At 36.8% G+C, this 13,141-nt stretch overlaps 1 protein-coding gene across 2 annotated transcripts in view; it reads right to left on the minus strand.

The window, feature by feature from the left end:
• LOC108192710 (probable plastid-lipid-associated protein 11, chloroplastic) overlaps positions 1-13,141 on the minus strand; it is a 38,363-nt gene that overhangs the window by 17,639 nt on the left and 7,583 nt on the right. The window contains exon 4 of one of the 2 annotated variants that reach the window (XM_017372942.2): positions 197-656. The exons of the other annotated variant lie outside the window; for it this stretch is intronic. The gene's annotated coding sequence lies outside the window, so the exon portion shown is untranslated. Of the gene's footprint in view, positions 1-196; positions 657-13,141 lie in introns of those variants that run through there. 2 annotated transcript variants of the gene reach the window in all.

Raw genomic sequence — 13,141 nt, forward strand, 5'->3', positions numbered from 1 at the left:
GAGTTGAGTTGTACCTCTTTAAATACAAATAGGCTGAACATATGCCTTTCAAAATCGTGTTCTAATAACTGCAATATTAATAAATAACCACGACTCTTTAGAAGATAAGTATTGACTCTTAAATAAAAATTACTATTTCCAATATTAAAAGATAACACAAATATAACTATCAGTTTTATAAAACAAATCAAATTCGTTTATATAAATAAGTACCGAAAGAAATATTATTACCATCCTTTTGTAAATCAAATCTTCTCCATCCGTAGCCGAAATATTTGATAAAATATACTCTCAAAATTTAAGAAAATTTTAAAGTAATTTCCTCCCCCTCAGCTTTTGCATTGATGGCTTCTTTAGAAGATCCGTCAATTTTACCCTTATCAGTAGTCTCATCAGTAATAAGTTTTCATCGGTATCTTGATGCTCCGATAGTAGATAGAGAATCATCAGATCCTGAATTATCACTTCATTTTTCTCTTTCACAGCCTCTTCTTCTCCAACCTTTTCAAGCATAGGATCAGCCCAAATACTTAGTTTTCTACAGATTTCAGTGCGTCCTTGGCTTGAATTTTATCTAGCTTTGACAACAGGGTTATAACGATATCATTAATCCTTGAGCATCCATTATTCAGAATGAAAATTCTGCTTCTAGTTCCCTGCAGTCAACAGTAAAGATTATTCAGAAGATTTAAGAATCCACACTTGTTGGATCCTCTTAACATGTTTACTATTCTTAACCACATAAACTTTCTTTGTATCACACGTCTTATGACATCAGTTTCATCAGTAACTGATTTATTCGAATGAGTAGAACATGAGGCGTGTTTCTTATCAAAAGTTTTATTAGCTCCTGCACGTTTGTAAAACTTGGGAAGTGGATCATAATAATTCTCATAAATATCATGATAATCAAAACAAGTATTAAGAGAATGCCAATAACTCCCACAATGAATACATGGATTTTCCTGTTTAATTTTCATTGTTTTACTAGCTACATCAGACTTATGTATAGCCTTTGGCTTCTTCTTGTTTTTCCTGCAATCAATAGCAAGATGATTACAACTATCACAATTATAACATCTCTTCCTAGGTGCAAAAGGAATATACTCATAGTTATTTGCTTTGCAAATTCCTTACTTTCCATTCCTATTCCTTTAGGAGTTGTTCTAGGTTCAGGTTTACCTGTAACTTCACCTAGCTTCTTTTTGAATTGACCTTTTGTCATCAATCCAATATTTTTACCTGTTACCTTCTTTTGAGTATCAGCAATTGTCCTTTTGACATCACTATTGCCTTTGTCTGTTTTCTTTATGAAAACCTTCTCATTTTTCTTTTCTTATGAGAAATAGCTTTTTCATCACAAGCAGAGTTAGTAGAAACAATCTTTGATATCCCAACAGATTTATCAGTACTTGCTTTCACAAAAATGCCTTTTAGATATTTCTTTTTATTCTCATTTTTGTCATCTTCAAACTTATATCGTAGACTTTCTAATCCTGATCTAGTGGATACAGTTTCATATAGTCTCTTTCATGTGCTAACCCAGTTTTTAATACTTTTTTTCTCAATGGCTAATTCTTTTTCCATTTGTTCATATTTGAGTCTAAACATAGATTCTGAGTTTTTAACAATCTTGTAGTCATTTTTCACTTCGTTCATCACTACTAGTTCTCCTTCTAAGAAGTCATTTCTCTTTTTGCATTCTTCAATCTCACTTCTTAGTCTTGTATTTTATAGTGTTTGTGTTTTAAAGCTAACATGCAATGACGATTTCAAGAAAGATTTTAGTCTATAAGTATCATCAATATCAAAGTTGTAAATTGGTTCTTGTACCTTATCAGTAGAGGAGTCATTTCTGGATTGAGTTTCCTCAAAGCTTGCCACTAGTGCATAGTTCACTTCTTCTTCTTCAGACTCAGAAGATGATTCCATCGAATCTTTGGTTGAAGTGAAAAGTACCTTACCTTTGCCTCCATCTGCTTTAGGCTTTGTGCAATCTTTTGCAAAGTGTCATGTCTTCTCACAGTTGAAACACTTTATTTTTTACCAATCAACTTTGCTTCCATCTATGTCATTCATTGATCCAGAAGAGTCTTTCTTGTAGTTTATCCTTTTCTTATCTCTCCTAAATCTTACTTTCCTTGGTCATTTAGCTATACAGGTGAAAGGCATATGTTCAGCCTATTTGTATTTAAAGAGGTACAACTCAACTCAGATAAGAAAGCTCAGTAAATAGCAAGTCAACGGAATCCGTACGAAGAACGTCAAATGATTTATGGGAATTATATGTCAGATAAATTCCAGGATGCTGCTGCACACCACTGAAAGAAGTTCATTAATATGTTCAAGCCTCAGTGCACAAATAATCTTTTGTGGCACGTCCAGGAGTTCCGAAGATATAAAGTTTCTATACTTTATTTTATCAGAAGATTCCATTTAATGAAGAAGTACTTACGAAGACTCGACGAACAAATCAAATTCTTAAATGTTTATTTGACAAAGAATATTTGATTTAACTAGATACAGATGAACCAGACAGTGCATCTGTGTATCAGTTATTCAAATTGAATATTTGAAGTCAAGCAGAGTTGGTGGTTCGTTCGTTCGACTGATCAAGACGGAGTTATTAATGTTTAAAGAAGACGGGAAGCTATTCTACTGAAGAAGGGGTGATTTAATATTTAATAGATTATTATTTCACTTCTCAAATAATTAAATTAATTATGTAATTTATTTGTTAAATTAATTCACTTTCGAATTAATTTAATTTATGAATTTATATGATTAAATTAATTAAGTGGATAATTTTCTATTTAAATATAATCTACAAATTACATTTCAATCACCTACACTTTGGCATCAAGACAATCTGTTTTGTCTTATTAAAATTCGGCAAGACAATCTCAATAGAATTGTCTTACCGAAATGTTCCTGAATCAACTGCCAAGACAACCAGTCATTGTCTTACCGAAGAAATCAGGTGGCGTGCAAGACATTTGTTGATTGTCTTACCGAATGATGATCAGCAAGACAATCCGTGATTGTCTGACCGAATGGTAATTGTCTGACCGAAGTTGCATTGCCTGCAAGACAATAGATTGTCTGACCGAGGGAATGCCTGCAAGACAATTCCTGAGTCTTTCAAGACAATCTTTGATTGTCTGACCGAAGGTGCATTGCCAAGACAATTGGATTGTCTGGCCGAGAGAACAACACTGCCAAGACAATATAATTGTCTGACCGAGCTCTAAATTGTCTTGCTAGTTCTAAAATTGTCTTTTTGCTGTGTCTTGTGCTTGCAAGGCAATCTAAAATTGTCTTGCCCCTTCCACTTTGTCTTTGCTACTTACATTTGTCTTGTCTTTCAATTGTCTTACAAGTACAAATGCTTTGCCTATAAATATGGCATTGCATCCTTCATTTTTAGTGTTCATTTCACTTTGTATTCAAAGCATTTGTAAAGCTTTCAAGTTGTTTGTAACTTGCTTGATCGTTATATCCACAGTTTTCTGTGCTTTGATAACCCGGTTGTTTTAATCACTAAATCTAGAATATACCCTGTCGAATTTATTCTACGAACTTTAGTGGACATTAAAACTGAACCATTTTAATTATATAACGACTTCAAACATTGTTATATTAATTAATTATAATCTGATTAACAAATCATATTCAATCAGATTCACTTCCGCGACGATTTGGTACTGATTGTATTCAACCCCCCCCCTTCTACAATCATATCTGGACCTAACAATTGGCATCAGAGCGGTTGATACCATTTTTCCGTATCAGATCCCATACACACTCTGTAACGTCCAAATATTTTTTATTCGAATTAATTTTATTCCAAAAATTAATTTTGATTAAAAATATTTTTCTTTCAAAAATCTAAATCTCTCCAAACACTATTCACTTTAAATTCCTAAAAAATGAGTACGCAAAAGATCAGTAGCATTAAAATCCCACCGTTCAGCCAGGAACACTTTGGCCTATGGAAAAGGCACATGTTCCTATTCCTTCGAACAGCGAACAGAAAATACATTGGGATTTTAGACAAAGGTGTTACTACTCCGATGAAGGTCATATTAGCACACGAAGAGGATGGTGTGTTGATACCTCATCAGGTCATTCCGAAAGAACTTTCTGAGTACACAGATGAAGAGAGTGAACAGATGAACTTAGATGATGCTCTTCAACTAATCTTGGTTGAATCTCTAAATCCAGTGATGTACAATGCTGTCGTAAATTGTAAGAACGCCAAGCAAATCTGGGATACATTAGAGATTATCAATGAAGGCTCAGAGGAAGTTAGGGAAAACAAGAAAGAGATACTGATGGCTCAGTATGAACAGTTTGGTTCCCATCCCGGTGAAGGGATTTCAGAAGTATTTATCAGACTTAATAATTTGATAAATAATTTAAATCTGAATGGGAAATTCTACGACAAGAAAGAGGTCAACATGAAGTTTCTCTTAACCCTTCCTGAACATCTGGAACACAGAATCACTGCCATCAGGGAAAGCAGAGATCTGAATGAGATTTCTCTGGAAAGACTCTACGGAGTTTTGAAAACTTATGAACTGGAGCAAGTTCAGAGTAAACAGAGATATGGCTGGGGTAAAACACAGAACCATTCGAGAGCTCTAGTTGTTGAGTCACCTGTACTGGAAGAAAAGAAGAAGGATGTTGTTGTTCCTTCTAAAACCACTCAGGAATTTGTTGTACCTGAGGTTGGTCAAACTGCTTCTTCCAGTGGTGATGAAGAGTTCTATACAATGGAAGAGCTTGAACAGTTAGAAGATCAATCTCTATCACTGTTTGCCAAGAAGTTTGGAAACATGAGATTCCGGAAGAATCCTTCCTATAAATACAAACCTACTGTTAGTAAGTTTCAGAAGGGAGGCTATTCATCTTCTACAAGCAAAGGAGGATACAAGACTGGGATGGTGGACAGAAGCAAGTTCAAATGCTTCAATTGTGGTGAACCTGGACACTTTGCAACTGAATGCAAACAACCCAAGGTTCAAGGAAAAAGAAAAGATTCGTATGATGAGCTGAAGCAGAAGTATGATGCACTGGTTAGAAAGCATCATGGTACTTCTGGAAGTCAAAGTTTCAAAAGCAAATCTTATCTGGCAGAAGGCAAAAGCTGGGATGATACAGATAGTGATGAAGAGGAGCAGCTAGGGAATGTTGCTTTCATGGCTACTACTGGATCATCTTCACCTCCTCCTGCTGGAAGCTTTCAGGTAGATCCTACATGCCCTAAACTGTTTATGCAATTAGGACTTGAAAGAGATGATGCTATTAAAAGGATGAAAGCTGCTAATCTTAAAATTGATACTTTAGTCTTAGAAATTCATGCTTATAAGATGAATGAGATGAAAGTATTAAAACCTAAAATAGAACAATTGACTATGGATTTAGGATTACAATGTGCTAAAGTCAAAGTTCTAGAGAAAGGTGAGATTGCTTTAAGACTTCAGCTAGACGAAGAGAAAGTGAAATGTAAAGCCTTTAAGGATGCCTCCTTGATAGTCAAAGAACTTAATGATAAACAAGAGATCAAGAGAACTGTTGGAATAGGCTTTGACTATAACAAATCTGTAGGTAAGGCTAGTAACATTACTCCTTTTAAGAAGAGTGCTGAGGAGAGAGGGATTCCTTTTGTTTTAAAAGATTCCCCTAAACCATTGTTTAAAACCTCAGAGGCTGAACCTCTTTTAGAGACTCCTGTTGTCATTAGATATGAACTAAAACAGGAAGACCTTAAAATGAAAGAGAGTAATGAGATGAGAGGTGAGATTCTGACAAACCTGAAACCAATCAAAGTGAAAGGCAATGTTAGGTTGCCTAAAGCTGGTTTAGGTGTCAACTCTGAAAGAACTAAGTTCAACAAGCCTAATAACTTTGTGAACAGTAAGAACAGAAACAATAGATGCCATTCTACTGAGAATTTTAAAACTGATAACAAGATTAGAGTAGAATCTATTGATGTTCCTACTACTATGACTGATATTTCTGTTGTTCCTGCTTTTGATGCATGTCATAAATCTTGTAGTGTTGATAATTGTATGACTTGTGCTTTCAATTTGATGTCTGCTTATTTTAAAAATTTGCATGCTAAAAATGAAAACACATCACCTAGACAACACACAAACAACAAGCATGCTAGATCAAAGACTGCTAGTCCTTCTCATAAGAGAAAGGAGACTTATGTTTCAAAGCCTAAAACTAAGGTTTATAAGGCTGTTGTTAAGGAAGTAAGTTCAGTCAAGTCTGAACCAAGTATCAGTCCAAGAGGCTCTGTTGTATTACCTAATAGAAATCAGTTCTTTAAGACTGCCGGACCCAATCAAGTGTGGGTCCCAAAGACTGTCTAATCAAGTTGTCTTTTGCAGGGTGCCAGTGGAGTTGTTCGTATTACCTGGGTGCTTGACAGTGGAGCGTCAATGCACATGACTGGCAATAAATCCCTGCTGGAGGACATAAGAGAAGGAGCTGGCCCTACAGTCAGTTTTGCTGATAATAGCAAAGGTCGTACTGTGGGATATGGCAAGTACAAAATTGGAAGGATCATCATAGAAGATATTGCAATAGTTGAAGGACTTCAACATAATCTCCTGAGTGTCAGTCAATTCTGTGACAAAGGTTATTATGTTCATTTTGAAAAGGAGATATGTATCATTAAACATATCAAGGATAAGCGTCCTTCACTATGTGGCATAAGGAAAGGCAATATATTCGTAGCTGATTTGTCTTCAGGACCAGGAAACGAAGTTCACTGTTTCTACGCCAAAGCGTCAGCTGAAGATAGTTGGTTATGGCATAAGAAGCTCTCACACCTCAACTTCAAAACCATGAACTCTCTAGTCAAGAGAGATCTAGTGAGAGGGTTGCCTTCCCTGGAATTCTCAACTGATGATCTTTGTGAAGCTTGTCAGAAAGGAAAAGCGAAGAGAGCATCTCACAAAGGCAAAACCATCAATACCATTACAGATCCACTTCATTTGTTGCATATGGATTTGTTTGGCCCTGTGAATGTTGCATCCATTGATGGAGGAAGATATGCCTTGGTTATTGTGGATGACTTCTCAAAATTTACTTGGGTTTACTTCCTGGCTTCTAAGGATGAAACTCCCCTGACAGTAATTGATCATATCAAGTTGGTTGAGTTGGAAAAAGGTGTTCCTGTAAAAGCTGTAAGATCAGACAATGGAACTGAGTTTAAAAATCAAACTCTAATCAACTTTTACTCTGAAAAGGGAATTAGAAGGCAGTATTCAGCACCAAGAACTCCTCAGCAGAATGGAGTCGTCGAAAGAAAGAATCGTACACTGATCGAAGCTGCAAGGACTATGATTGCTGAAGCAAAGCTTCCTCTGTACTTTTGGGCTGAAGCTGTGTCTACTGCCTGCTATACCCAGAATAGAACTTTGATCAACAAGGATCATATGAAAACTCCATTTCATCTATATAACAACAAGAAACCTTATGTCAAACATCTTCATGTCTTTGGAGCCAAGTGTTATGTTCTCAAGGATGGTGAAGAGAACTTGAACAAGTTTGAGCCAAAGGCTTCTGAAGCAATTTTTGTTGGTTATACAAATAATGCTTATAGAGTTTTTATAATTGATACTCTGTCAGTGAAAGTTAGTGTCAATGTTACATTTGATGACAGTAAACTTCCAAGTATACAATCTGCTGATCCATCTGAGTCTCTGAAGTTTGACAACTATCCAGACTCTGATTCAGATGATGATATTCCACCCGAGGTTGCAACAGGAGATGACAACAATGATAATGATCCAGGCAATGGTGGAGGAAATGGCAATAATGCTGGAGATTCCACTGATGCCAGTGGTGGATCATCAAGTCAACCTGGCAACAACTCAGGGGAGCTGATGGATCAACTAGTCACACATTTCAGCTTAATGATAATACTGCTGAATCATCAAGGACACGTCTTCCAAGGGAAAGGATTTGGAGCAGAGATCATCCCTTTGATCTGATTATTGGTGATCCTGATGTTGGTGTAAGGACTAGAAGTGCTACGACAAATGAATGCCTATTCTCTGGGTTTCTATCTCAACTAGAACCAAAGAAAATAGAAGAAGCACTTGCTGATCCTGATTGGGTTCTTGCCATGCAAGAAGAACTCAATCAATTTGAGAGACAAGAAGTCTGGGCCCTGGTTCCAAGACCAAAAGGAAAATCTACAATTGGAGCTAGATGGGTCTTCTGTAACAAGTTAGATGGTGATGGCATTGTTGTAAGGAACAAAGCCAGACTGGTTGCAAAAGGTTATTCACAGGAAGAAGGAATTGATTATGATGAAACCTATGCTCCAGTTGCTCGTCTTGAAGCCATCAGAATATTTCTTGCATTTGCTGCACACTCCAACTTCAAGGTATATCAAATGGATGTGAAAAGTGCATTTCTGAATGGAAAGCTAGAAGAAGAAGTATATCTGGAACAGCCCCCTGGCTTTGAGAATCCAGAGTTTGCTGATTTTGTATACTTCCTATTCAAAGCTGTCTATGGACTCAAGCAGTCACCAAGGACATGGTATGACACTCTCTCTGAGTTTTTAATTGAAAACAATTTTACTAGAGGTGTCATAGACAAAACTCTCTTTTACAAATTGCATGATAAGGATATGATATTTGTACAAATATATGTTGATGATATTATATTTGGTTCTACTAACGATAACTTGTGCAAGAGATTTGCTAAGTTAATGCAGAGTAACTATGAGATGAGTATGATGGGTGAGTTGTCCTACTTCCTTGGTCTTCAAGTAAGCCAAAAGGAAGATGGAATATTCATTTGCCAATCCAAGTATGTCAGAGATCTTCTTCGAAAATTCAATCTAGAAGACTCTTCACCGGCAAAGACACCCATGGCCACTGCCACAAAGCTTGACCAGGATAAATCTGGTAAGAAAGTTGATATCACAAGCTATCGAGGTATGATTGGCTCTCTACTTTATCTTACTGCAAGTAGACCAGATATCATGTTTGCAACATGTTTGTGTGCTAGGTTCCAAGCTGATCCTAAGGAATCACATCTTATAGCCGTCAAAAGAATCTTTAGATATCTTAAGGGTACACCTGGTTTAGGTATTTGGTACCCTAAGAATACTGGTTTTGACTTAACCGGCTATACAGATTCTGATTATGCAGGATGCAGGATTGATAGGAAGAGTACGTCTGGAAGCTGTCAATTTCTAGGACGTCGGTTGGTTTCCTGGTATAGCAAGAAGCAGCACTCAGTGTCTACCTCTACTGCTGAAGCTGAGTATATAGCTGCTGGTAGCTGCTGTGCTCAGATCTTGTGGATCAAGAACCAACTGAATGATTATGGTGTTGTAGTAAACAAAATTCCCATATTTTGTGATAATACAAGTGCCATAGCCATTTCCAACAATCCGGTTCAACATTCAAGAACCAAGCACATTGATATCAGGTATCATTTCATTCGAGAACATGTCATGAATGGTACAGTGGTGTTACATTTTGTACCCACGACTGAGCAAATTGCTGACATCTTCACGAAACCACTGGATGAATCCACTTTCTCTAAGCTGGTTTGTGAATTAGGGATGTTAAATATGACATAGTTCTCTTGTATATATTTTTCATATGCATTATATGTTTTTATATATTTTTTTTACATATATGATTTTCTGTATGTTATCTAATAATATTCTGAGTAATTATGCATGTTTGTATATTAGTCTGTAATTTTCTAAGTGCTCATACACTCCCCTGTAATATTCCCCAAGCATTTAGATAATTATTTGTAATTATTTTGTATTTTTCAAAATTAATTAAGCATAAATATTTGATTCTAAGTTAATTCATCTTTTTGAATTAAAGTTAAAATCATAAGTATTTATATTTAATTAAAGTTGAAATTTACAAAATATTTGTGTGTTTTATAGTATTATTTTTATTATAGATTTTTGATTTTAATTGCCAAAAGTTTTATCTTTTAAATTAATCAAAAATCATATTATTTTTATTATTATTTGTTTTTCTGTTAGACAATTGCATTGTCTACTGATTGGCTCGGCAAGACAATCTCAAATTGTCTTGCTGAACCGGTTTTTCAGTTTATTTCAATAACTTCAAGCAATAACTCGGCAAGACATTTACTTTGTCTTACCGAGCCTGTTTTTATAACAGCCGTGTGTATCAGTAAGACAATTATAATTGTCTTACTGACATCTGTTTTGTCTGCTTCGTTAAAATCTCGGCAAGACAATTTCAAATTGTCTTACCGAGACTTAAATCTCCCCTTTGTCTTCCTGTGTGCATATATATACTACCAAGGCAATTGGGCAAGACAATTCATATTGTCTTGCCTCCACTTCATCTTCCCCAACTCGCTTATACACACAATCGCACATATACACACACGTTTGATCATCGTTTTTCAAGTTTTTTCATCAAAAACTTGCTGGGTTTTCGTTCCTCAAGCTTCACGCTTGCTCTGTTACTCGATTCCGTTCGATTAATAACGAAACTCTGTCGGATTTTTGTGAGATTTCGCCTCGAACTCGTCTGTGTTTGCTCGTTTTTACGATTGTTTCCGAAGCTTCATCTTTGTTAGTTGATCCTTGTGCGTTGTGATTGAAACTTTGTGCTTGATCGATTTGTATTGGAGGCTAGGGTTTTAAATCGTTTTTGGTGTTTGTAAAGCTTAAGGGACTGTTTGGCTTGGCTTGTTTTGTTCATTTAGGGATTTTCTAAGTTAAGGCTGCGTTTGGCTTGAGTTCTTTAAGATTGGGGTTTTTGATCTCAAGGACTTGTTTGGACATCTAGCTTTGTGGAGTTAAAATTGATTAGTACCATTTAAATTAATTAACTTTTAATTCGATAATATTTTAATATTTCGAATTATTAATTAATTAATCAAGTTTAATTATTAGTTGAAATTTGCGAGACATTTGATAATTATCATTTTATTTGAAAAATTCTCGCTTAATTCAATTTTTAATTATTAAAAATGGCTGGAGAATTTGTGATTGCTGAGACTAACTACTGTGCCAGCCTCAACCCTGATGATTGCTCTGATAGATTCCGGACATGGGTCAGATTCCTTTCGAGACAGAGTTTAGTCAGTACGGCACTGACTGCAGATATTCCGATTAAGCTGCAACCTCTTTTTGACTTCTACTCAAATGCTGTCAATTCTACGACTCTGGAGAATTACAAGATCATAGGGGATCTGCCTAATAGGAAACGTATTGTAATCACTGTCGATGATGTGAACCAGATCTTAGGACTTCCTAGGGACAATTTTGAGCCAGATCCCTCAGAGGATGAATTGAGACAGTTCTTTCAGGATATTCACTATCAAGGTCAGATTTTTCTCCCGAAGATGTCAAAGGGAAATCTGAAAGCTGAATGGGATGTTTTCTTTGACACCCTTGCCAAGGTGTTTGCTCCCACTAATCGGAAGAACTTTGGGAATATATCTTCAATGCTGCAAATCTTTGGATTCAGCATAGCTTATAACCGTCGAATCAATTTTGGGAAGATATTGCTGAGGGAGATTATCAGGAAGATGGGGTCTGTTACACAGAGATCAATTCAGAGGAATGACAAAGTTGAATGCTTCTACCCCAGATTCCTGATGTTGTTTATGAATGATAAGATGAATGCTGATGATAGGCACATGTACGTCGATTCTCCTGTTGTTCCTATTCAGAGGACTTGTGCCAAGATCCAAACTAGGCTGGTCAACAAGAAAAAGCATGATAATGTACCACTGGTGGTGACTCCATTCATGCTCGAGCAATTCAGTGTTCCTTTTCAGCCTGTACAAGTTCCAGGATCACTACAACAGCAACAATATCAACCACAACAACAACAACAACAAGCAGCTAATCCTGAACAACAACAATCACCTCCACGTATCAATCAACCACTTCAACTCCTCCAAGACTACCAATCATCCAGCCAATCCTCACATTACTCTCCCTACAACCCTCCTTAATATTCACCACAACAATCCCCTCACCAATCAGATTACAATTCTCCTCACCAATCTCAACATCAATCCCCTCCACAATACAACTTCTTCCCAGACCAACAAGCCTCCATTCTTCCCTCTCAATCTGAACCAATACCTTCACCTACACATACACATACCATTCCTCCACCACAATCCACTTCTCAGCCTCTGCCTGCTGATTCTGCTATCAATCCAGAGCTACAGGACTTCAGGACAGATTTACAGGTAGCTCAGGTACTTTCTAATCTCACTGATACCTTTAATATTGATATTGCAGATTTTGATTGTGATATTGGATTTGATTTCCAGACTCCCAGCATTGAACCTGAAATCACCCAGGTTCATATCCAAGCTGATGTTTCCGCTTCAACTACTGATTCTTCTTCAAACACTTCAAACAACACTACTTCAACCCCTGTTGTTAGAAAGGTAGCCCGGAAACGGAGTGGGAGTGCACTTTTACGAGATCCCGCAGCTCTGTCTCATAAGAAGCAAAGGGTGGCAGAACCAGAGACAACTGCAGCTGCATCCATTTCCTCCCAAAAGGATTTGGACTCTGAAACGGTAAATATACAGTCTCTAGATTCATTCTCTCCACAGAATGCATTTATTGAAATTGGCCGTCCGACCGCGGTATCCTGTAAAGAGTCAAGCACACAACTAGCACTCACGCTAGTAAACACTGAACCTGTGTCTTTTGATTCTTCACTTAGAGAGAGCACAGAATTTCAAAACATGTTATATGAAAATCTTTCTGATCACTCTTTCTTTTTGGATCAGGATCTACTTGGCAACCTGCAAGTACATCCGCCTTCACAGGCATTCGGAGGACAATTTGTTTCTTCACCTCCTACAGTTCCATCTCAGGGAACTATGGTTGTATATACAGGTACTGGTGACGGTGTGACAAACACGAGTGAAATCAGGCAAACACCGAGCGAAACACATGCACGAGAGGATAGTGAAAAATCTTTGAGTGTTCGTGAGGTGAGTGCACACACCAACACAGATCTGTTACAGGAACAAATGGCTGCTCTCAGGGCTGAGATAGAAAGGTTGAATGCTGAGAATGCAAGATTCAGAAGTGGAGAGTTGGTGACTCTACAAGAAAAGGTTG

This window comes from Daucus carota, chromosome 9 (genome assembly GCF_001625215.2).
Source record: "Daucus carota subsp. sativus chromosome 9, DH1 v3.0, whole genome shotgun sequence".
NCBI lineage: Eukaryota > Viridiplantae > Streptophyta > Magnoliopsida > Apiales > Apiaceae > Daucus > Daucus carota.